Source organism: Gavialis gangeticus, unplaced genomic scaffold (genome assembly GCF_001723915.1).
Source record: "Gavialis gangeticus isolate Ggan-Ray unplaced genomic scaffold, GavGan_comp1, whole genome shotgun sequence".
NCBI classification, from domain to species: domain Eukaryota; kingdom Metazoa; phylum Chordata; order Crocodylia; family Gavialidae; genus Gavialis; species Gavialis gangeticus.
The window spans coordinates 798,341-824,215 of NW_017729008.1; the positions used below are offsets into that span (position 1 = coordinate 798,341).

Below are 25,875 nucleotides of genomic sequence, written 5' to 3' on the forward strand. Positions count from 1 at the left end.
GTGTGACTTTCCCGGGGCCTGACTGTGTTAAACCTCTCACTCTGCCACTGTCTCTGGGTTTGGATACAGATCTGTCCTGGGACATAGAGCTTGACACCCCTAGATTACACATTTTTAAAAAGGGTGTGGAAAAGTTAGAGAGGGTCCAGAGGCAGGCAACAAAGATGATCAAGGGCTTGGCAGGCAAGTCATATGAGGAGAGACTGAAGGAGCTAGGCATGTTCAGCTTGTGGAAAAAGTGCTTCAAAGGGAACATGATAGAAGTCTTTGAATACTTGAAGGGCTGCGATAAAGAAGAGGGAAATATCTTCACTGTGAGAATAATGAGGCACTGGAATAAACTGCATAGGGAAGTTGTGGACTGGAGGTGTTCAAGAAGAGACTGGACAGCCACTGACTGGGGATGATCTAGGTGTGGCTATGCTTATGTTCTACTATTTGTATTTCCCATGCTTCTGGCCTTTGCTAGTTGCTCCCTCCCCACCTCCGCCCCCCCACCCCACACACACACACTTTCTTCTGCTACACGTGTCAGGGTGTTTCAAAGCCTCCCCACTGGGTGTTGGCTACAGCTAAGCCCAGGGACTTCAACTGGAACAAGCCAATTCGCCTGCTAGGAGCAAAGCCAGAGATTCCTGGCTAGAAGTTCTTGCCCCTCTACTCAGGGTCAGACCAATTACCATATTTGATGTTAGGAAGGAATTTTACCACACAGTCAGGTTAGTTTTGACTCTAGGGGTTTTTTGCCTTACTCTATAGTGGGGGCCCTGGCCTTCTACCCAGGACCTCTTGACTGTATATTAACAACATTTTATAGAAGCAGGACACTGGCTGCCATGGTTCCCCTGCTTTACCTACAGCAGGTTTGGGTGTTAGGTCTATATTGTGTCAAGGTTGAAGGCAGTTTTCTATGGAGTTTAGATTAAGGTTGTATGGGGATTGATTTGGATAGGGATGATCCTGCCTTAAGCAGGGGGTTGTACTAGACAAGCTCTAGAGATCCCTCCCAGTCCTATTAATCTTGACTAGGCCATCCCAGGCTCTCTGAACTTCTCTAAAAACACCCAAGGATAGAGATTCCACAACCTCTCTAGCTAACTTGTTCCAGTGCAAGTGCGTGACCACCTCAGAGGAAGAACATTCTTTCTAATTTCCTATCTAAATTGCTTCTGGTGGATTTTGAGGCCATTGAGTTTAAGACACCATCATTTTGATACAGTAGAATTTTTTATCCACTTTCTACTGATCTAAGCACTCCCAGCTTCAGGGATGTATCAGGGCCCTTGACTCCAATGCAATCCCAAGGCTGGGAGCACAAATCAGCTGACTGGCTTACTACTTGCCAGTGCAGGGGGAACCTGGGCTCTCTCTGCACCAGCAATATGACACAATTAGGATCTGATCCCCAATCCCACAATTGTGTGTTCGGTCATGCATAACATACCAGAGGACCCTAGCCCTGATGTGGAGGAGAGGGGGGGCATGGAAGGAAAGGCAATGCTTTAAGTCCCAAACCTTTGTAGCCCAGAGGAAGGAACAATTACCTGCTATAAGGAAGGAACCAGTTAGCACAGGTGGGGTGAAGAGTACCTCAGCTGTCAAGGAAACCCCCAGCTGGATCAGAGCAGGTGAGCAGCAGTAGAAGGGGAGCAGGGACCGCCAGAGGCGAAAGGCTAGACGCTGGGTGGAAGGCTAACACTTGCAAAACCCAGCCCTCAGTCAGCCAACTGCAGGACCCAGCAGGCAGAGAAAAGCAAAAGATGGATCATACCTACACCCAGGGAGCAGGAAGCCTGGTCAGCTGAAGGGGGCATGTCCGACTAAGATATAAACTCTCCCCAGGCCAGAGGAAGGAAACTGGCTATGGCAGTGGAGCGAGACAGAGCCCCACAGGGAGACAAGGGTGGAAACCCCTCTGGCTAGGAGAACTGCTGCCTGAGAGGAGGGACTCAATCAGGGGTGTGTGAAATGGGCCATATTCAATTTGGATTCAGAATTGGCTTGAACTGGGGACAGTGATATAATCCATTGATTCAGATAACTGTCCCAATTTGATTCGACTAAATCAGAATCTGAAGATTCGATGCTGATTCAGAGAATCAGCAATTCAGCCATAGACACAGCTTTAAATGTTTTTTCTACATACCTCAAGGTACCCAGTGTGGCTCATGAATGTTGCGATGGTGGATGGAGCATCCCACAGGAGCACAGCGGGGGCCCCGCATGCTTGGCAGAAAACCCAGAAGTACTTACAGTCCACTTCCGAGTCCACCACCAAGTGCATGGGGGACCCCCCACACACATTCCCCCAGCTTGGGGATGAGCCATAGGGGGACCCCAGGTGTCCCCTCTAGACCCAGGAGCCATCAGTCCCCAAGCCAGGGGTGCAGGGGGGTCTCCAGCACACTCCGCAGTGGACCTGGAAGTGGACTGCAAGTGCTTCTGGTCCACTTCTAGGTCTGCCACTGATTGCACTGGGGACCCCCCATACTATCGTGGGACACTCCATCCACCCCAACATCTCAGCATTTACAAGTCACCTGGTACCCTGAGGTATGTAGAAAAAATATTTAAAGTTGTGTCTATGTCTGAATCATGGTATCTCTCTGAATCTCTCCAAATTGATTCAGAGGGTTCTGATTTGATTCAGAGAGATTAAAGAGTCTCCTGATTCAATTTGGATTCAGAGATTTGGCCACCGAATTGGGCCGAATCGAATCAACGAGCGAAGCTTCGCACAGCCTGAGGACTTATGTCAACCCAGAATGAAGGAGCAAGTGCCCAGGAATACCGAGGATCTTCTTTCCTTATTCTTTTTTTTTTTTTTTGGTGCCTTGGAAGTCTCCAAGAAAGGGATACAAAAAATTGATAGTTGTTTTATTTTCACCCTAGAGACACCCTGGCAGAGGGGCTGAATATACCCAAACAGACTAAGAATTGGTCATGGTGATACCAGAAGGGCCTGGGAATGTGGATTGTTCTGAGGACAGTGGACTGTTTTGAGAGCCCAGTACAGGCCTGCTCATTGTTCTTTTTTCATTACAATAGTAACACACAGTGGAGCTGGGCATCTACCCACTGATGGAAAGGCAGGCAGGAGAAAGAGAGAGAGGGGGCAAAGCCCCACACAGCCCAGTTAAATTTGGGGCTGGGGATAGGATAGGGAAACACGGTGCCTATGGCTTAGGCTTAGGTTCCTTAAAGGCAGCCTCTCAAACAAATCTCAATTAACACCAAAACATGGCAGAAAAGAGAGAGAGAAAGGGGCTGACCAATCTAGGGGACCAGAGTAAATAGCCAGGTACCAGCCCACCACAAGGGGGCACTCCATTGTCCCCAGAAGAATATCTTATTACATATGGCAGGAGGTGCAATTGTTAGGATTGTGCATCAGGTCCCATTGCACCTTTAACTGAATGTTTGTCAGGTGCCTTTCATTCTGTTCTTCACAGTGGCACAAGAAAGAGGCCCATTCACCTAAAGCAACTCATATCTTAGTGGCTAAAGCATTCTCCTGGAGATGGAAGAAGTGTGTATGAATCCTCTCAAGGTGAGGATAGCCTTGAACTCAGATCTCTAATATTAGGTTATTATATGAAAGGTAAGTAGCAGCATCTATTCTCCTGGTTACATCTAAAAAAAAAAAAAAAAATTCTTTCAGAGAATATTTTTGGTTTCTACACTCATTAGCCTGTGTCGATGGAGGTATCTGTCTGAAGCACTTGAGTACTGGAGACAGATGGAATTCAAACACACCCCTGAGTTTAGGTAGCAGTTACTGTTGGCTAGCTCTGGATGTTCTCCTGCTTAGCATGTGCATTTTTATTCACCCTTCTAAAAAGCCAAACTCTCCACATGCAGTGTATATGAAACCTAGGCACCTAATGCAGGGTTTTAGACCTAAATTAAGAAAGCCAAGGTCTTCTGAACAGGAAGGTGCCATCTTTACATAATTTATTGTAAACAAATTCTAACAACTAGCTGTGAAACTACATAAGAGGAGTCATTGGGAACAACAGTTCTGACCCTTTTTCCTAGAAAGCATATTAAATTAGCAAAAATACTTGCCATTTCAGAAGTTCTTATAAGACCTACTATAAGTTATGGAAAAACAAAGTTGACATTAAAAGAACTGGATAAAGAATTGGAAAACTAAATGTATTTTTAAGTTTTCAGGATCAGTTTCATTTCCTAACATATATTTTGAATGACTCTCCTGTGAACAAATACTCAATTTAGAGTTATACCCATGATACCTCTAATAATTTGCTGGGTTTACTCTAAAATTTTCATTTGTGCCATAGCGTGTGGGTAATTATCATGAGACCTAAAGTGTTTATGACTTATGTTGGAAAATAAATTAATTACTAACAGGTTTTAATGGCAAATTTTTTATTTTAAAAAAAAATCAATTTAGAATGCTTAATTTTTCCTATTATCTTCACCTTGAAGAAGCCTTTAACTCTGAGTCATTTTTGTTTGCTTTTTCAATTACTTTAGTACCGCTAATCAATATATCAGTTTCCATATGTAGGATCAGCAATGCTGGGCCTTCTAAATTACAGCACTAACTGAAAAAATCTTTCTGAGCTCATTAAGAGCATTATATAAAGGAGTACTTGATTCACACCCTCTATAAAAATCTTACTCAAAAGACAGCATTTTCCTATGTTTGCTCAAGTTTAGCTTAGTGGTAGGTCATTCAGAGATAAAAAAGGAAGCAGCCTCCCACTTTCCAGCAAGACTGAGGAGTTTGATTTTGCTTAGTTTTGAGTGTTGAGAACATTGTCTTCACACTAAAGCCTCAGTTATACCATATAAGGGGAGGGTATAATGTTGAGTGCCCTGAGGGAGTTCCTTTCTACAGCAGAAAGTGATATTTGCCTCCCAAAGCTCCCTGCTATATGATGTGTTCTCCCTATGTGGCCATCATGTGGAGGGCAGAAAGCAGTACAATGGCTCAATGACCCTCTTAAGAAGTGTGCCCCAGGGGAGTAAAGAGGCTACACAGGCTGCAATTTAGTCTTGTCCTTATTTTGCCATGCAAAATGCACAATCTTGTAGCACCCCTTAATTGACCTCCCACTTAACCAGGCAGGAACTATCCCTAAAAAGTGTAGTTTTTATTTTTACCCACTGCTCCTATGTTCCCACTATAACTTTTACAGGCTACAATTATGACATGCAGTGCTTTACACACACATCCACAGGACAAGAATGTTTTTCAAAATAAAGTGACTGTCCCAGCCAGGAATCTCCATTTGTAGAGATCGGAAAGATTCCAAAATTTGGGGAGGTAAAATAGTTTCCCAAACAAGGAAATTTGTACTTGATATTTCTGCATGTAATATCAGCTTTGTTGTTTGAATTTTGTCTGATGTTGATGAAATGTAATGGGGGCCAGTCGTTTAATATAACAAACTGTCACGACAGAGCAGTAGGAATTTTGTGTAAACCAAGTATTTCTGGGTAATTTGACCAGGAGAAAAACAATTAGGCTACATTACCAAAGGGCAGTAATGTGTGTTCCTGGCAGTGAGTGTACCTGTGCAATTGCTGCCACATACAATACACTCTCTAAAGATTAGAGACTGGAAAAACAAATAAGTCAGCAAGTGGATAATACCCAATCCAGCATACCAAATTTAGTTTAAAAGATTGCATTTCAAATAAGATGCATAAGCTCTTTTTTTTTTCATTTCACACCAAGTCAAACATCCTGGGTCAGCTATCCCAATATATACCAAAGGAACTGGACCCTAGGATCAAACACTTAGAAAAACATATGTGGGTTCCTATAATGCTTAGGCATGTTAAGAAGTAAAATAGGGATGTGAAAATAAATAAAGACTAATAGAAATGTAGACAAGCATATGCATTGGATACCCGCACATGTAACAGTCGCTTACATCTCTAATTGTGCACATGTGCATACAGACCCACACACAAACCAGATCTTAAAAGGTAGTAAACTATACTGAGGTTGAGAGAAGTGCTTAGACTTGTTAGCCAGAAGGCAGTTTGGCGTGACCCCTCACAGACTGGTAGTCTATAAGGGGTCATGCTGCCCTGACTTATCGTAAGGTAGCAAGGTCACTCAGTCAAAAATTAGAAATTGCCAGGATTGAGGTTTTATGCAACCTTAATTCACCCCCTTTATGTATTTGCATTATAATACAGTTTCTAATTACTTGCTCACACCCAAAAGAACTCTGTCTCATTCATTGCAAAGGATGGAGGGTGCTCACTTAATTAGCAGCTATTCAATATTTTATTTAATCCTGATTGTTCAAGTCATGGCCCCTGGCTTTATTTACTGCACAAAATTCAAGCACTATTACGAATGCATTAATTTCTTCATCTGCCTTCCTGTGATGCCCATTACTAAACTACCTGCATGCTTCACAGACATTATCTTCGTAGCCTCCAATGGGTGAGGGGTTGATATTATCTCTGTTTGCTAATAGGAGCTAAGGCGCAGAGAATAAAGTAAAAAAAAAAAATCCAATAATTTTTAGTCCCCAAGTGGAGACACTTAGGACCTGATTTTTCTGAGGAATGTATTTGAATACAGCTCCCAGTAACTTCAGTTGCAGGTGTGAATGCAGAGGTCCCAAACTATAAGGTTAGGCACCCAGTAAAAGAGGGTCACTTAAGCAGACTTTAGAGCAGGATCAGCTGTGCCAGGAAGTGTCCCGATACAACTGATGTGCTTCACTGGTGTCTATAGAGGTAGCCAGCGGTGTTGTCCCACAAGGTGAAGGCCCTGCTGTTCCCAGGGCTTCCGGGGCCCAATCCTGAAGGACAATGGCCCCAGGTGCTGTGCCCCAATGTGGAGCATGGCATTAAGATACACACACCCCAGGAATCCACTACTGAAGGATTTTTGTGGCACATAATAAGCAAACAGACCTTCTCCCATCTAAGGCACCATGAGCTGTGACTAGCTTTGAGTGCAACAATATTTTTAATCACATAGGAGTGCAACAAGGGGCTGGGATATCTGTTGATTTGCAACTTAAACTGCCATAAAAAGTTATGGTGGCACAAGGGTAACACTGGTATGCATCCATAAACAGTTCATTAGTATTTGACTGAAAAGGTTGGGTTACAAGATTTGTTGAGCATCACACCGGAACTGTGTGAGATGGACATGGCTAGAATCCCACTTGCATTCCCTTTTGCAGTCCCTGTCTCTATCCAGCTAGAGCAGCCATTCCAGCAAACTTCCTTTTGGGTCTCCATAGCTGTGGGCTTCATTGCACTTGGTGCTCTGTGGAGACAGATCAGTGAGGACAGAATCTGAAGCTTTTGGCTGTTAAATCTCCATTGAGCACATAAGAGCTGTGATTTTTCAAAGGGTTACAACTTGGCTGAATGGGGGCATTTTTCACAAGAATGAAAAGGCACATCCCTGTTGCAAAAATTACTTTTCTGCCAAGTTTTAAGTCCCTGCTCCAATACTTCGAAGAAAAGGGCCATTTAACATATGTGAAACAATGCTCTTGGAAAAGTCTGAACTGTGTTAGCTGAAATAAAAATATCTGTCTGAAGCAGACAACTGACATACAAAATTTCAGGCCAAACAGCTAAGATTTTTGCAGCTATAAGCAGCTAATCTTGTAATGGGAAGTGTTAGGCAATAACAGACAACTCCAATAATAACAGATAGTGCTACCAACCCTGCTCCTAAAGCCTAGCCCAGGGCTGCCCAACTTCTGAGTTAGACACTCACACACCATTTGGGCTGCTGAACCCCTCCCTGCTGAAGTTTGCCATGCTGTGTGGGCTCCCCATGCTGCAGCATGCCAGTGCCCCCAAATCCCTTTGAATCTCCAGACTATAGACTCCTTGGCTTGTGCTGCACTGCACCGCCCACAGGGATAGGACCAGGAAGCAGAAGTTGGAAGAGAAAGGGGAAGCCTGGAGACCCCAGTGGCAGCAGCAGGAGAGTGATAGCAGGAATATTACCTGGAATTGTGGGTCTGCAGGTTAACCTCTCATCAGCCGCATGCAGTCTGTGGAGCACATGTTGGACACCCCTGAACTAAAATATGTTTTCCTTTGCCTAGAAAAGGGTTTTATATTTTTCCTATGTTTTCAAGTTTTAATCACCATTGGGGAAAACTCAAGATAAACCCCAAATCCCCCAAACTTGGGTATAAATCACAAAAAGGAACAAATGATCTGCCAAGTATATAAAGCTGATCAGTGCACACAAACCTCTGCACCACTGACTTCACCAGGGCTCTGTGTCTACTACAGGGATCTGCATCTTCAGAACTGATCAGAGGATCAGAAACTAGATTTCTAGATTTGTGAAATTAAAAAACAAATTTCACAATTCCTGAAGGATTCAGGTGCCAGCAGTTCATTCACTGCACTCAAATTATCACTCAAGCCATCCAGCTATTTCAAAGTTCAAGGAAGAAAAATATATTTGGCTTCTTGGGTCATGTAGCAATGTGCACTAAAACCAGAATAGCATATTTTCCCTATCTTCTTATCTGCACTATGCAAGGCTTTTTTAATTTTTTGGGAAGCTATGTTGATGATAATCCATTTTTCCTAAGCTCTTGTCTACAATGATATTTCAGTCAAGTCCCTGCTATAGGCACAGCACAAAATTTATCTCTGGATTTACCTTGAAGTGGATTAAAATATTTTTGTACAAGTAAAGCCTCAATCTCCTCCAAAACTATTGTCTTTTATTTAGAAGGAAAGAAGTGAAAGAAAATGATAAACAACTGGTTTCTACTTAAGTTTGTTTCCATTGGCCTACCTGAGTTAATACCTTGACGCATTTGGGGTTAGGAGGGTTACAGCTGGTCAAACTCTAACAGCTGGACTTAAAACAGATCAGAGGAGAGTGGAAAATCAAACAGTAGGAAAGATCTAAGGAAACCTAGAATACTACAGGTGACAAGACTCTCAGAGTTGATAACCTATGCAGGCTTTTTCATCAGAGTTTTTAAAATGATTAAATACTTTGTTTTTGAAAAATGAAATTCAAATAAGATAAAAGTGCATATATATGCATGCATAGTTACATGATTATATATAATAGCCATGTCATTTTGGTGCTGAATATATATTTAAATGACAAATATCTTTCTAACTATAATACAAACATTCTCATCTCCTCTTATAGTATGAATAACTATACATTTACTATATATGCTACCTTGTACAGGTAAACCAAATTTGCACACAAAGGTAGTTTATACATATGCTCTGGGGGGGGCACACTTTAATTAGAGCAGCTCCAAGAGCTGCTTTTATTAAAGTGCTCAGAGCATCTCATGTATCAGCATCTCTGTGCTGAAAAATGGTGGCAGGGGCACTTTTCAGTGTGGGGACTCTAATACACGAGACACTGGAGTCTGCTGGAGTAAGATAATTACCAGGCTCCAGCAGACTCACTTAATTGAGTCTGTTCTAACATGCCATAATTACAGTGTGTCAGAGCAGCCTCACTGCATGTGCATAGGCACTCAAATATTTTGTGTGTGTGTGTGTATATATATATGTGTATAGCATTGTATCACCATTTAATTCACTTCATCTATCATACATATTTATCTGACCCCTTTCAAAAGCTTTAATGTATTTACCCTTGCAAAATTCCTGTGAGGTAAGGAAGTGCTATTGCAAAAATGGAACTGAGACAGAAAGTCTAAGTAATTTCCACATTTGTAATTTGTGGCCACGTCTACACAAAACACTACTGCACAGTCTTTACTGTATATTTATTGAGTACTTGTATAAACATGTTTATACAAGTATTCAATAAATGTGCAGTAACCTCCAGTGCAGTAGCACTGGAAATGCCTTTTTTGTGATGCTATTGCACAGTAGTCTAATACTACTGTGCACTAGCATTGCATCACAGTTTTTTTCATGCAATGCTACTGCACAGTAGTATCAGGCTACTGCACAGTCAGTGTCTCATGTAGATGCACCCTGTATGTCAGAAATTGAACCCAGGTGATTAGTACTATAACCATTGGACATGCCATTGATATTAAATGAACAATGAAGCTACCACTTCAATATAAGCATATTGAACGTCAAAACAGGTTAGATATTCTATATATTTGGAAACTTGTGAACCTCAGTGAGTTTTCAATACTTAATATTAACTAAAAACATTATAATAACAAATCACAAGTTTGTTAATGTCTCTAAAGAAACATTACATAGTCCTTTCAGGATTCATGAACCAAAATTCAGATCCATAATTCTGCTCTTAACTATACACATGCTTCTAAATATTTCTGATCTCAGTGGGTGCATCTACATATGCACTTTACTGAGTAGACTAATCAGCTCTGCAGTAAAGCATCACAGTCTACATGTGCACTGGTATTAGGGCACATGGCAGGGCACCTTTGGTGCTTGCCACTTTAAAAGGCTTAAACAGTCTGTGAAGCAGCTGGCAGGTGTGGTGCAGCCTAATGAGGAGGTCCTGTGACTGCAGGAGGGATCCTGGATTGGGGGATGGGGCTGAGAAGCCTCAGCTTAAACCCAAGACCTCAGCGCTGAACTGGAAGTTGCTGAAAGAAGCTAGAGGGATAACATCATCAGCTGGAGCTGCTGCTTCCAGAACACTTGGTGGTTAAGGGTAGGAGCTATGGGGGTGAAGGAGGTTCCTGGTCCTGGGGAATGACCTAAAACTACACCCAGCTAGGACAGGATGGTGTGGCAGGGCTGCCTGTGGTGGGTTGGTCCCCAGGAAATGCCACATCAGTTCCTCCCTAGTGAAAGGTGAGGATAGGATGCTGTATAGCCTCAGTCCCCATGACCTGGCAGGTTACCCCATAGAGGGGATGGGCAAAAGGTCCAGGCATGTCATCAGGTCTGAGGCCCAATGGGCATAAGGCTGAGAGCCCCAGTGAGGGGGGCAGAATAGTGGGCCCAGTGTGGGCATGTGAGAAGGCTGCGTAGAGTAGGGTTTTTATGGATTAGCCTGAAAGACTGTGCATAGCCTGGCCTTAGAGATTGAGTGAATTGCATCTGGAGGTGCTTGAGAAGGCAGATCTGTATGAGAGAGAGAGGGCGAATGGCTCATTAACCTGACCAGAGAAACCCTTGACAGGTCAATGCTGGGGCCAGGACTGAAACAGTCAAAGGGCCAGAGCACCCATCATGAGGGACACCCAGTGCCAGGGGGCCTGGGATTGCAACTGGCCTAGAGGTGAGGTCAGGGCCTGTGTAGCCAAAGGTCCCAAAGGGGGCCACTGGTAAGAGGAAGAATGGTTCAGGGAGCTTAGCAGCCCAGAATGAGGGGGGAGTAGGCCACCAGGTGGACATAGAAGGAGGTCCACCATAAGGCCAGAGTCGCATAGTAATGCCATCTGTGAGGCACGGGATATGGTATGAGGGAAGGTTTGGAGCCATGTATTATGCCTTTGGCATTGAACATTAAATGGGCAGGCTCCCACCTTACAAACAACAACTGATTAAATACATCAAAGGCATAGCAGGTGAGGCAGGTGGGTGGACTGTCCTAGACAGGTGGGCGGGCCAATGGCTTGACCAGCTATGGGCACAGGGCAGTAAACTAATTAACTCCCTGACAGTACTATACTGTCCAATATCCACAGCCTAAAGTTTAAGGTTGCTGTATAGATGTGCCATTGGTATATGTCTACTCAATTCAATACAGTTCCATGTAGAGATACCCAAGCTGTAAGTGAGTTGACTCAGATACCAAAAGCAATAGAAATGTAATAACACTTCAGCTCAGTTCAGACTAATTACATTATAGATTTAGCTCAGATATTCAGAAAGTACCACACTATAGAGTGCAAACATCTCTTTGGAGGTGAGAGGTTCAGTATTTCCAAACTTCATGGATAGCTGCATTTCTGGTCGTCTCCCTCCCACTCTTTCCCTTAAATTTGCAAGAGCACATTGATTTAAATTCTGCCGTTGCTATGGAGCACAAAATTTCTTTTAAACCAATTGTGTTCTCTGTGACAATGGAAGAAAAGATATTTACAATGGAGTTACTGGGTGCATCTACATGTGCAATTAATGCAATGCAACAACGTTCAGAACAGTTCAAGCTGGAGTCAACTGTTCCCAGGCACAGTGTCTACATGTGCACTTGCGACAGCAGCAATTTGAGCCAGGGTGGAGCAGGCTTCCAGCTGGCTGGGCTGACCAGGTGCAATGTACACCTCCGGTCAGCATCTACATGTGTTTTGGCACAGTAAAGTACTTCACCATAACACACTGCTATGCTCCATGTAAGTTACCTCCTGAACCAAAAGCAGTGTAGCCATGTTTGCACAGTACCCTAGGCAGGCTTAGTCATCTTGGTAGAACTAAGTAGCCATCAAGGAGTGCTTTATAAATGTAGCAGGCAAGTTTCTTTGTGTAGATGTGATGTCTTTCATTAGACCAACTGAGTAGTTGGAAAAAAATTCTTAGCAAGCACAGTCACCCTCCGTCAGTCATAGGGAATCTCTGCTGGTCTGAGACTCCAAGGAATTCCTTGACACCAAGTTTTCTATCCACCTTACAGTTCACACCAATCTGGGCATAGTAGATATACTGGGGAGTAGGGCTAAGATTCAGAGTGACCTAGATAAATTGGAGGATTGGACCAAAAGAAATCTCTTAAGGTTCAATAAGGACAAGTGCACAATCCTACACTTAGGACAGAACAATCCCATGCACTGGTACAGGCTGGGGACTGACTGGCTAAGCAGCAGCTTTGCAGAAGAGGACCTGGGTGTCACAGTGGACAAGAAGCTGAATGTGAGCCAACAGTGTGTCCTTGTTGCCAACAGGGCTAACCACATACTAGGCTGAATTAGTTGAAGCATTGCCAGCAGTTTGAGGGAAGTGATTCTTTCCCTCTATTCAGCACTGGTGAGGCCACACCTGGAGTACTGTGTCCAGTTTTGGACCCCACACTACAGAAAGGATGTGGACAAATTGGAAAGAGTCCAACAGAGGGCAATGAAAATGGTTAGGGGGCTGGGGAACATGTCAGATAAGGAGAGGCTGAGGGAACTGGGCTTATTTAATCTGGAGAAGAGAAGAGAAGACTGAAAGAGGATTTAATAACAGCCTTCAAGTACCTGAGGGGTGGTTCCAAAGAGGATGGAGCTAGACTGTTCTTAATGGTGGCAGATGATGGAACAAGGAGTAATGGTCTCAAGTTCTAGCAGGGGGACTTTAGGTTAGATATTAGGGAAAAAAAATTTCACTAGGAAGGTAGTAAAGCACTGGAACCAGTTACCCAGAGACGTTTTGGAATCTCCATTCTTAGAGAAGTTTAAGATATAGCTAGACAAAGCCTCGGCTAGGATAGTGTAGTTGGGGATGGTCCTGTTTTGAGCAGAGGGGTGGACCAGATGACCTCCTGAGGTCTCTTCCAACCCTAATTTTCTATGGTTATGTGATAGGTTATGTAAACTGACAGTTGTTCATCTCTTATATCTTGGTCCCCTTCTCCTTGGACACATGTACATCACTAGGGGCACTGATTTGATAACCAAATTTCAGTTAAAGGAGAAATCATGAATAGAAATTTAATGAACGTTGAACTAACCTATCAATCTTTCTATCTATGTAGATTCCATTAGTTTCATTAAGAATGGCATACAGGAATCTGAAACTAATGAACAAATCTACAAATATATGTTAATAAGTTACCATGAGAAACAAAATAAATACATCTTGTCTACTTTTACAGATGAAATAACTGTGAAATTTGGTTGTCCTATAATTTTTCTTCTCATAATGGGACAGTTATTTTTTTAAAAATGAAAATGAAAGTTAGATTAAACAGCTAGATGAGATGAATAGTCTAAAATAAGAGAGCAGGTTAAAACATGGCATATTTCTACTACTGCAGAATTTCTTTTTTCATATTATATTGAACTGATTTTTTAATTTAATTTACTTATTCTTCTCCTGGACGGCTAATAAGAGCAAAGGTATAAACAACCACATGTAAACAATGCAGGTCACATTTACCACTTTGAAATCATTGTATTTCTGTACTAGAAAGTGCTACACATTCCTTTCTTTTCCAATAAAGCAACTATATTTCACAAAACAGAATAACGTGGATATGAAATGCTGGGAATGTATCTGTTCACGTGTACTACGTACGTACATACAGTGGTCTATGTGCAAAATCTTGATGGAGCACACTAATGTGAGGTACACAGCCCTTCCAATTTCATTAATTGACTACAAGGTCTAATTCTCTGATCCCTTCTGGGAGTTCATGAGGACATACATCTGGCACAATGTTAATCATATTTGTTCTGACACAAAGCAATATGCCAACTAGCTCCCTTGGCACATTACTTTCTATTACCCTTTATCAAAATGGCTGACATCTTCAAAATGCTAATGAGAGTTAAAACAATCTTTGTAAGAGTTTGGAATGTGTCCAAATATTGTTAAATGTACTCTGAAGATTATGAAATACACATGGTATATGGTTATAACTGCAATACATTAACTTCCTGTGTTGTTGCGTGCTTCATAATCCACTGTGGTTTGACATAGATGAAATATGGGTGAATAGTCAAATATTAATAAAATATTGGCTTAGTTTTACTTCCCATATCCAAGTACTATTCCTTTTTTAACTATAATATTTTTAGCATACTATATAATAAGTATACCAGTTTAAACCAGCATGTGTTTTAGGAGGGACCACAAAATTATAATATAATTAAGATAATAACATTGTAACCAAGTTAGACTCTGTAAGTGTAATTTTCATTTTTATTGAAGTATCATGTTAGGAACCAGGAAGTGAGCAGTCTGAACATATCATCTGATACACAAGCAAAGTCCAAGGGCCAGGTTCCCAGAGTGCCGGGAATGCAAAGCCAGAGTCAGGGAGAATCAGCAGCCCACTGCCAAGGTCAGGATGAACCAAGAGTCAGAAATGGAATTAGGAGCCAGTGCCAAGTTAAAGTGAATCAAGAGTCGGGGCTAGAGATCCAAGAAGTAAAACAATGAAGGTCAAGACCAAATCCCTAAGTCTTTCCCTGGGCAGAGTTGTGAGAGCGGGGCTTAGCTTTTAAGGGCTGGAGTGAGAGGAGGGGGGAAGGCTCTTGCCTATGGCCTCAGGGGATTGGGCACCCTGATTGCCTCCAGTGCACTGATCCAGGCTTGCTGCAGGTGGTGCCTTTGTCTCTGAAGCTTCGGGAATGAATTAAAGTGATGCTCCAATTGGGACCAGCAGGGTCCTGGGCTCTGGTCTGGCCTCATTGCATCATATGACTAAGTTTATATCACATCATTATCTTTAACATAAACCTTAGATACCAGAGATATGTTGAATATTGATTGAGAAACAATTTTTAACCTATTCAGTGTAGACTTATTTATTGCAAGATACATACTTTGGACTGGAGATCTAAAATACAGGCCCTAGATTGCACAGGTAATGTAAAAAAAAAAAGGACATTGGCTTTTTTCACTGATCCTAAATAACCTGAAGTTTGCATACTGAATAACACTCTGAAAACTGATAGGGATAAGGATTAGGTGACTTCATGGGGATCGCATCAACGATCCTTGAACAACGACCAATGAGATATTGATGTACTTCATTTTGCCTTTGATTGGTATTGTTAGGGTTTGAGCACCATGAGCAAGTTACTGAGAAGTAAATGAGGGTGGGGATTTGAAGGAGGAGTAAGCTACGACTTGTCATTTACCTTTATTTTCCCTGGCTTCTTTTTCATTTCGGGCATAAGTTCTATGCACTATTGCATCACGGGCAGGCAGGGAATTGGTCCAATCCAAAGCCAACCTACAAAGATGTACACCATAATTCAGTCTCTTTCTAGTTTCATTGTTATTTCAGCTTCTGCAAGGAAGATTGACAAGATCCAGCAGGTATTTTCAGATAAAAACTATGTCCCTTTCAAGCGAATAGCAGTGCTTCACTGTTTATCCCTCAGTGTTTTTTTATTTTTGTAAGCTCACCATTTTAAATGAGGGACACTGAAATGAACTTCCGAAGAACAGAAGCATTTACTACTGAAAACAATTCAATTTATCGAATATGTGAGCCACTCATGTTTCAATTTGTTCTACATCCTTCAAGACAAATGTAATGTGGCCAATAATGTAATATGACAGAAGCCAGTGGTCGTGACAATAATTGTAGTGATAAGTAGAATACTGTGCAGGAAACAGTTCTATGAGGCTGTATCATTGTCTCTCCCAAATCTGGTGTCAGAGAGCAATGTACAATAATTCAGCAAAAGCAGATGCTTGGACAAATGAGACACTTGCAAGGCAGCAATTAAATTAAGAATGTCTGTGAGTGAGTTATAATTGCCATATATATTTCAGAAAAAAGGTTTTATTTTTTAACCTTTGTGGTACAAGTAAAGACTGATAGTATTAATGCTGAAGATACCATAAACATGTTATAAGTCACTCATACAGCAAATATATGACCAATGTAACATTGCTTTTAATGTAATAAATGAAGTATTTCAAAGGCACTAAGTTCTTCATTAAAGTTATCGGTTAGACTGATACAACTAATACAATACTTAGAAAGATGTACAACAAATCTTAAATAACTATTTATCACCTACCAACTGTTAATATATTTAAATTATCTGATAAATTGTAGTGTGTCTTTAGAAAGTACTACAGAGCCCCAGTCTTCCAACCATATTAGAACCAAGGTTTCGTAACTCCTATTTTCCTGTTTCATTGCTTATAAACACAGTTCTTATAAACAATATGATTTAAACATTTGAGCTATTTTTTAAAAACTAAGCAGGAAAACTAAGAACCCAAATTATTATAAAGTCATTTGTAGAAAACATCTAGGGTCCAATTACATGGTTTCCATATTTAAAATATTTCTATCAGTGGTTGGATAAATGTATCCTATTGGAAAAACAACATAAAATAAGTGACCCTCACTTTCAGTTCATCCAAGTTACTGATAACATGTTCTCAAAGGACATTCCTACCGAGCATGAATTATTGCCATATTACAGCTGCTAGAGAGTCAAATTGCTGAAGTTCTACATTAAGCAAATAAACTGATAAGGAAATTCAGTGGAATCAGTAGCTACATAATTAACATAAAGGGATTCCTTCCAAGTCAAAGCAGGATTGGCATATGGCAAAAGTATGGAGACAATAGGTATCACTAGTAATTTTAATATTTTTGTTAAATACATTATTTGGTAAATTCTTCTGCTGGTCAGTGAATACATCTCACAAATTATCTGCATCATATTCAGCCTTACTTAGTTGAATGCTATTTATGGAACTCTATTTGGAGAACAATAAAAATTAATTGTGCACTTTATTAGGACTATTTTTTTCTGATATTTGACCAAACTTTGGCCTTGGCCCAGCAAAGTTCTCTCTTGGCATACACTTACACCCCTGTGGAGCCCCACTGCAGAGTCAACAGGACTCTGCAGGAGCTCCAGCCATGTGCAGCAGCTGGCTGCATTGGGGTAGTACAGCATACCCAGAAATGTCTTCTGTAGAAAGGTGTTGATATACTGTGTCTCAGTGCAGGTAGGTAATTCTCTTTAATGATAGTGATAGATGTGCATACACAAAAGAGAAGGTAACTCTTAAATTAATTAAATGTATAGGAGTTTCTTGGGACTCAGCACCTATGCTAGTATCTAAAATCTGTGCTTATAAAGACAGGTGGAATTATCAATGTTTAAATTGTATTATTTATTTAGTGATGGGGTGGAGAAGAGGGAAGGGGGGAAGGCAAGCATAAAAGCATGAGTAATGCCCATTTGTTAATCCTCTGGATGTAAAGTATAGGTGTGCCAACCTCATGGCTTTTAGGAAACTCCCTGCTGTCTCAATTACCATGGTCTCAAAGGATGAGGAGGCCATGGCAGAGGACCCAAAACTATTTGGATGAGTATGTGATGAATGAAGTAGTGCTTCTTGAATGGACATTACTTATGCTTTTACTCCTGCTTACTTCCACTCAAACTAGACAACCCTAAATAAATAATAAAATGTATCATTTTAACAGGATTGTCTATTGTCTTTCACCTCTACTCTGTTCTTTTTTGCTGCTTTTCTGAATTGTCAAGATTTGATATTTTTTATGACAGTATACTTGCAATACAACAAGGCTGTAGCATATTACCATAGGGCCCACCATGAAAGTACACCTGTGTGAGACACTGCAGTAATAATGTATCAAGCCCAGGAAATTCAACAGAAGTAGGGTTTGTTGATTATGCTATTATGTAGTGCTTTTCACTGGTAGATCCTAAAGCACTTGACAAGAAGTTGACATTATTTGCTCTGTTTTTTGTATGGGCACCAGAGCTCAGAGATGTCTAGTGGCTTGCCCAAAGTTACCCAGCAGGTCAGTAGCTGATCCAGGATTGATTTCATGAGCCAAGTGCTCTATCACCTGAGCTACAAATTGCCTCATCTGTTCTAAAAGGTAAGTCTATTTCCCTCCTCCCCCACCCCCATCACCACCATTAATGGATCATGTCACAATTGGAACTGATACTTCTCACTCCTTAAATCTAAAGTTTAGAACCTTAATCTTTCCCCCACAAATGTCAACATACCAAAAGTTTCCTCTACTGGGCATGCTCAGGATTGCCTAAATCTTGACAATCCCACTCTATTCAACACCCACTTCATTGCTAAACACTTCCAGGATTCACAAGCTACAATCTTACCTAGAGGACTCAATCCAGTAGATAAAAAGAGAGGTACTGTATTTGTTCAAATACAAAATGAGATTTTTCCCCCCTGAGTTGGCAGGGGGGAAAAAGCATCTCATCTTATAATTGCATACAAGGAAATCTCACTAAATACATTCTCTATCATTAAACTGCTGCCAAAAGCAGCACACGTTCAGCGATGGAAACCAACTATAAAGTTGATTAAATGCAGCCAGAACAGAGTAGGACTATAAAACACATGGCTCACATTGGACAAACATACTGATGAGAATTTTTTTTTTTGGCCCTCAAAAAAAAAAAAAAAAAAAAAAAAGGCAAGTGTTCCCTCCATGGAGAACTGGCACTGGGTCTAGAGGTACTGCAATAGCAGGCCAGCACCAGGCCTGGAAGCAATACCAGACAAACACCACGAGGACCAAGGCCAGCCCTGATACCCTCCCCCTTGTGCCAAAAATGCTTGATCAGCCAAATGATCTCAGCCAAGAGGCTGAGATTTTTATTTTATTTTTTTGCAAGAATATATATACACATTGCTTCTACCCAAATACTATTCTGTGGCTCCCCTGGCAGTCCACTAAACACATCATTACTATTACATCATACATTTTCCTATCATAAAATCTGTACCACACTCCTGTGTCCATGCCTTCAAGTCCATCACCATCACCCTTGTCCATCACAGACTCGCACACTTCCCTACATTCCCTAAAGTTACTCCATAGTTCTTTCCCCCTCCCCCATTCCTTGCCCGTCTATTTTTCCTTCCAGTTCTTTTAGTCGTCACTGTCATTGCCACTTTCTCTCTCATGTCAGTTCTGCCACCTTCATCATCACTGTCATCATTATCTCTTATGTCTATCCCTAAAAAGTCTGTGCCAGTCCATCCTCTTCCAGATGATCCCTGCCACCTCTTCCCTGTTGTCTTCCATTGTTTTCTTGTAGTATCCTTGCATCTTGCTCAGTCCTATTTTGACACAGGCATCTATTGAGATGTCTGTGTGTCTGTATGTGAGGTTCTATAAAGCATTTCTAAAGCAGGAAATGAACTGGTTGAAGCAGGCCATCAGGGTCCCCTTCTGTTTAGGCAGGTGCCACAAGAGCACCTGCCTAAGCAGGTCAGGTGTTCTTGTGACACCTGCCTCTGGTCATTGTTGTGATCCCTGTCACCATCTTGAAGTATAAATACTTTCCTCCACACACCAAAAGGCTGAAATGCTCAAAGATACATCAGTGCAGCCAATCTAAATAAGATATATGGTATTGCCCATTAGGTGCAGACTCCCTTATCTTTTATTCTTTTTACAAGTCATGGTGAACTGCTGCACATCTTGCATACATTTTTTTTTACTTCCTCTTCACTTACATAGCTAAGCTGCACCTTTCCTTCCCATTTCCAATGAGTCCTGTTTCTTCATCAGCCATAAATGCCTGACAAACATCACTAAACAGGGCCCCAAGCAGTTTACCCAGAATTCCTCTGTCACCCCCTCTCTCAGGCTGGTGCATAAGATTAGTGTGGCTCCAGCCTCCATGAGGCAAATCCAGATCAGGTTGTCCTGCATCTCATCTGCATATACATTTTTGGAGGATACCGTGACTTACGACAAGAATACGGAGTCGTCATGGGTGGGGGTTAATTAGCACACTGATCTTCCGGGGGGGGGCAGTTATCTGGAGTACACACACACACACCAAGCAGTGCTGAACTGTGGGGCTTCAAACGCTGTTGACTCTGGTGGGGCTCAGCCCAATGAATCAAATGGTAAATCACAAACCTTTGGCTTTGAACTAATATCATGCATCATTTGTATTACATATAAGTAGGTGTCAACGTGATGTTCAAAAGTGAGTTTATGGAGTACCTGTGCTAAAACTTGCAGTGGTTTCCCAAAAATGTAACCTGCATCAGTTCTGGATGAATTAAGTCTATGGGTACTATATGCATGGCTATTTTCAAGGTTGCTGTTTTCAAATTTGCTCTTCATTTCCATGTACTCAGGGAAAGCAGGGACTAAAAGATAGTAAGAAGTGGAGGCAGAGACTACCAGGGGAAAAAAATGGGGGAAAAGGAGAGAGCAAAGGGAATATCTAACCTCCCAGATATATTTTCCCTGCTGTAGCAGCAGGAAGGGGACAAATTCAAGGCAAACCTCCAATAATTAGATTCTATACCTGGAAAATTATGAACAAATTCATACATTTTCCATATATAGAAGCTGATTATTAGGGGGGTCATCTTATAAGCAAGTTCATCTTCTTTTTGAGTAAATACAGCAGTTTCACAAAAGTGATTTTTCCCTCCTTTGACTATGGTGAAGTCAGACCCATACATGTATCATTCCCTTTTGTCACAGACCAAGGGCATGACTCTCTAGCTAGCAGCTTTTTTTCATTTTTAAGTGTCAAATCCTGAGAGTTTCTGAGTGTCTACAAGTTCTTTTGATTTCAGTAGTCAGGGGTCTATTGTGTCACTGTATCTGCAAAATATAATGCACTTTAGAAATTAAAGACTGCTATCACAGTACATTAAATATGAAATCTTGATACTTTATTGTATCATTTTTCTCACTTTATCAGACACTTTTCTGGTCATAACATACAAATAAAAAAGACGGTAGGACAAGTCTACTTACAAAACTGTGAGGTAGCTTAGCACTATGTCATAATCTAAAGATTGTATCGAGAGTAGATAAGTTTCATTCAATCAACTGTTTTTATTGCAAGCACTCTCATCGGAACAAGTTCATGTTGTACTATTAACTAATATAATCTTGGTCAACATGAGAACTGTTATCAGGATTTTAGTACTTAACTTACTGTGAATTCTATACAGGATTGTAATGTCGTATTACACGGGCATTGCCAGTACAGGTACTACAGATTTTAGTTAGTATGCTATTTTCTCCCTTCCAAAGAATGTAAGGAGGCATACACAGGGAAGGACATCAATGGACAAGAAATCATATTACAAAATAATAAAAAGTTGAAGCAGGACTGCATTACAAAATTCAGAGTATATAAGATATTAATAGTTAGGAAGACCACTTCTAACAAATGAACATGATAAGAAAAGAAAATAATAGGAACAGATCTACCTTTGGGACAATGATGAGAATAGAAGACTGTACAAACTAAACTTTCCTCACCACAGTCTTAACCATAATTTGTTGAGGCAATCTATGGACATGTTAAGATCTTCTAAGTGGAAAAAGATAAAGTACTCATACAATAAGCTTTTCCGTTGATTTTCTTTTTTAGGAAAATCTTTCCATTTATAGATTAGTTTATTCTCAGTACAGGCTCACTAATTTTGCATTTAAATGTCACGGTTAGAGGTTTATCTTTAGTTGTGTGAATGGCACAAACACATTCCTCAAGCAGGCACTTCACTTAATCTGAGACTTGTTTCTAACTATGCAATGATTAACTTGGTAGTGCTTTAAATAGAGTTATTGATCATTCCATTACATGGGCTAGTGGCTGATGGAGTAGGGGTTATGTTGATAGGAACATATCCAGGTTTTTCACTCTTTACTCTTCAGAGGCTCTACAAGGTGCTCTAGTGGGACAACTTTATTTGCTTAAAATTAAGAACACATTTAATAGCTTTGCTGGATTAGGGTCATACTGTACATCAGGTTTGAGTTCCAGGGGCCAAATCCATTACTTAATGAAGTTAATAAGAGACTTTTCATTAACTCAAATGATTCAGTATCATGATCTGAAAGCAAAGGGAATTTTATTTTTGCACAAACACAATGACAAAAGGATTATTACTATTTATCCTTAAAACTTCTCCTTTCAATTTACCAATCTTAATCATGTAATAGAGCTAGAGAAAGAGACAGGTATTCTGAAATGAAACAAAACAGCAATGCAATACTAGAAAAATGTAGAGAAGTATTCAGAGAAGGCAGGGCAGGGTGGCAGTTTAGAATAATTGGTTCAGAAAGGTCTGAGCTTTTGTAGGTGACAGCCTACTTTGGCCACATGCTATATAGAGGCTTTTCTGTTTCACACAGGCACTCACTACTTGCAGTGAAATAATGTGAAAGCTTTCCCAACAGTGCAAATAATGTTTTCTCTGTGTATCAAGGAACCTCTTAATCTGTATCTTGATTTATTGCTTTCCACTGAAAAAATAGGCCCAAGATTTTTTTTTTTGTACCATACAAAGGAATAAAGGGACTTCTTATTTTCTTGCACAGGTTACCCATATCATGGGTGACACAGCAAGTGAGAGAACAGCTTTATTTCTGACTCCTCATGCCCTGATGCAGCGGACAAAATAACCAGACACTTAGACAAGTAACAGGGAACCTTCCCCAGAGGATGAAAGGTACCAAAAACTACAATATGAGTCAATTTGTTCTGAGATTTACCCCAGATCAATCACTGCTGAAATACTGCCCCTTATTCAGGGTTGACAGTGAAAATATAATCTAGTCCTAAATGTAAATAGTATATAACTTGCTCACTAGCTCCTTTCATAATCAAGATATTCAAAATACTTTACAGCTTACTATTCTAATGTCTTGGTAGTAGTATTGGGTACATCTACATGAGATGTTTAGTGCACAGTATATTAATTGGTTGCTCAGCAGATGTCTCAGCATCTACACATCCACCCCTATAAGGCTGGAATAAACTAATTTACTCCGTGTCAGGATAGTACTTGCTGGTGTGCCTACACTTGCACTCTAATATGCAGTAGGGTATTTTACTAAGCATTAAAAATCACATTAAACATGCAATTATGCTAATAAGCAGTAAAATAGACTGCTGCATATTAAGCATCACTTAAAAACCATGCACATTTGTTACTGTGCATTAAGGCAGTTTAATGCACTTTTATTTAGTACTTCACATTTTAGGGTGCCTGTAAACAAGCATGGAGGCTGTTCTTATGCGCTGTAATTATAGCACGTTGGAGCAGACTCAATTAATTGAGAAGATATACTTGATTAATCGAGTCTGCTTGAGTGCGATGATTACCGCATTCCAGTCAGTCACTGTGTCTCATGCATCAGCATCCCTGCACTTCAAAAGGGTGAACTTTAAAGCTGATTTGATGAGCTTTAGATAAAGCATCCCTGATGCTATTTTGAAGTGTGGGAATGCTGATACACAAGACACTCCTGGCACTTAATTAGAGCAACTCTCAAACCCACTTTAATTGAAGCACCCACCCCCTGGAGCACATGTAAAAATGGCCAGAGGTACCAAATTTAGTGGACATTAGGAAAAGCATCTTAATGCACCTGTAGATTCAAGTAAATACAAGTTCTGTCCTGCTGCAAAATAAAAAACTCCACAGTAGCACACATGTAAATGCTGAAGGGGCTGGCTGGGGCACAAAGGTGCTTCAGAGTGGGGGCTGCCTGCCAGCTAGTCCCGCACTGAAGCTCCCTCATACCTGATTCAGCCCCTCTGCAGCTAATTTTGCTGGGGGAGCAGCCCCAAGGTGGTAGGCTGACCCCTGGAGCTCCCTGCCAGCCAAGGCTGCTCTGCCTGGCTCCATGTGCTGCACCCAAATAAATTGCAAAGCTTATTGCTCTTCACTTTATTCAGGTGCCATAACTGCATGTGTAGACATGCCCACCAAAATCATGTATAGTACAGGGAAAAAAGATGGCTACATCTGTTAAGTTCATTCATAACTCTGATAGAAATTTCTTGCCATTAATGCCCATTTCACTGGAAAAGTTACAGGCCTTTAACATACATTCATTTTTGGCTACAAAGTGCCTCAGTACTTTAAAGAGCTACAAAAAATAGTGTTATGGAAGTATATACTGGTGAGCCCCTTGGCTAGAGTACATCAAAGTTGCTCCAAAGGCATTCAGAGGAGTCCTCTCTAGCCAAGGGGTGACAGGGGGCTGCTGCCTCTGACTTCAGGGAAGCCTGCCAGAGAGACTAATCACCCAAAGTCTGTCCTTTCCCCTGCCAGCAGCTCTCCTCACCCCCCACCACCCATGCAGGCATCAGGGAGCTGCATGTGAAAGTTTCTGCTGCTCTTGACTCTTCCCACTCCTCCCACAGCAGCAGCAATGGAGGCAGTAAATTCAGCTATTTGGGCTGCATCCATATGGCAGATCTCAAAGAAATCTTACCTGTATGCTTTAAGTTGTCGAACTCTTATAATGGCACACACTAGGCATACAAAATATATTTTGCAATGAAAGCATAATAGGCAACTCAAACACTGAAAAAAGAACTATTGACAAAAATATGCTTTATAACAAAAGATGTACTATGAATTATATGGATTTAATCATGCTTTAAAGTCTGCCATTGTTCATCCAGGGCAGCAAGAACAACAGGCTCCATTGTGGGTATTGCTGTCCCTCAATTTTCCAGTGTTCCAAAGGGTATTTACTTGTGTACTATCTCATAGCATATGTTTTGGAGAATAATCCTACATAGGTAGTGGGAGATTAGCCAGGTGAACGTAAAGCGTTAGTTACACAAAAGAGGAAGCACGATAGTATTACATTACTTACTGTAATGGGGGGCCTCTTGGGGCCGACTTCTCAGTGGCCCGCCCACCTGTTTCTGGGCTAACCACCTGCCTTCTCGCCCGCCATGCCTTGTTGTTAATAGTTTAATTGATCTTAAGCGGGAGGCTGCCCATTTCTTGCCCCGATGCCAGGGGGTGCTATCTGCAGCTCCGTTCCTCCCCTACCCCACAGCCCAAGCCTCGCAGATGGCACCCATAGTTCTTAAGATCACCAGCCCCTTGCTGGGCTCCAGAATCCAACTGTTTGAACCCCTCTACAATCCCTCCGTTCCAGCAGGCTAATCCACCTTCATTCTCAACAACGTAGTTCCCTGAGCTGCTTCCCCCTCACGGCTGTGGTCCCCCCAGGACCTTTGGCTCACTAGCCCTAGCCCACCTCCACGCCAGCTGGAACTCCAGGCACGCAGCTTTTGGGTGTTCCTTGCAGTGGGCCCTGGCCCTTCGACCCTTCTGGTCCTGGCCCCAGCATTGACCAGTCAGGGGAAGTCCAGACAGACATGAGTCTATGGCCTTACTCTCTTTCTCTTGGGGTCCACCCTCCAGACTCTACAAAGGGGTAACCCACCCAGTTGTGGGGCTAGGGGTTAAGGCACCCCGACCCACCTGGTAACTGGCCTGGTATTTCCTGGGGCTCCCTCACCACTGAGA

General features: G+C 41.5%; 1 long non-coding RNA gene across 1 annotated transcript in view; it reads left to right on the forward strand.

The window, feature by feature from the left end:
* The window catches only part of LOC109292093, a 934,440-nt gene that overhangs the window by 702,569 nt on the left and 205,996 nt on the right, over window positions 1–25,875 (forward strand). Inside the window, exon 2 of the long non-coding RNA XR_002096036.1 lies at window positions 6,575–6,580. This is a non-coding gene — a long non-coding RNA (uncharacterized LOC109292093). The remainder of the gene's footprint in view (window positions 1–6,574; window positions 6,581–25,875) is intronic.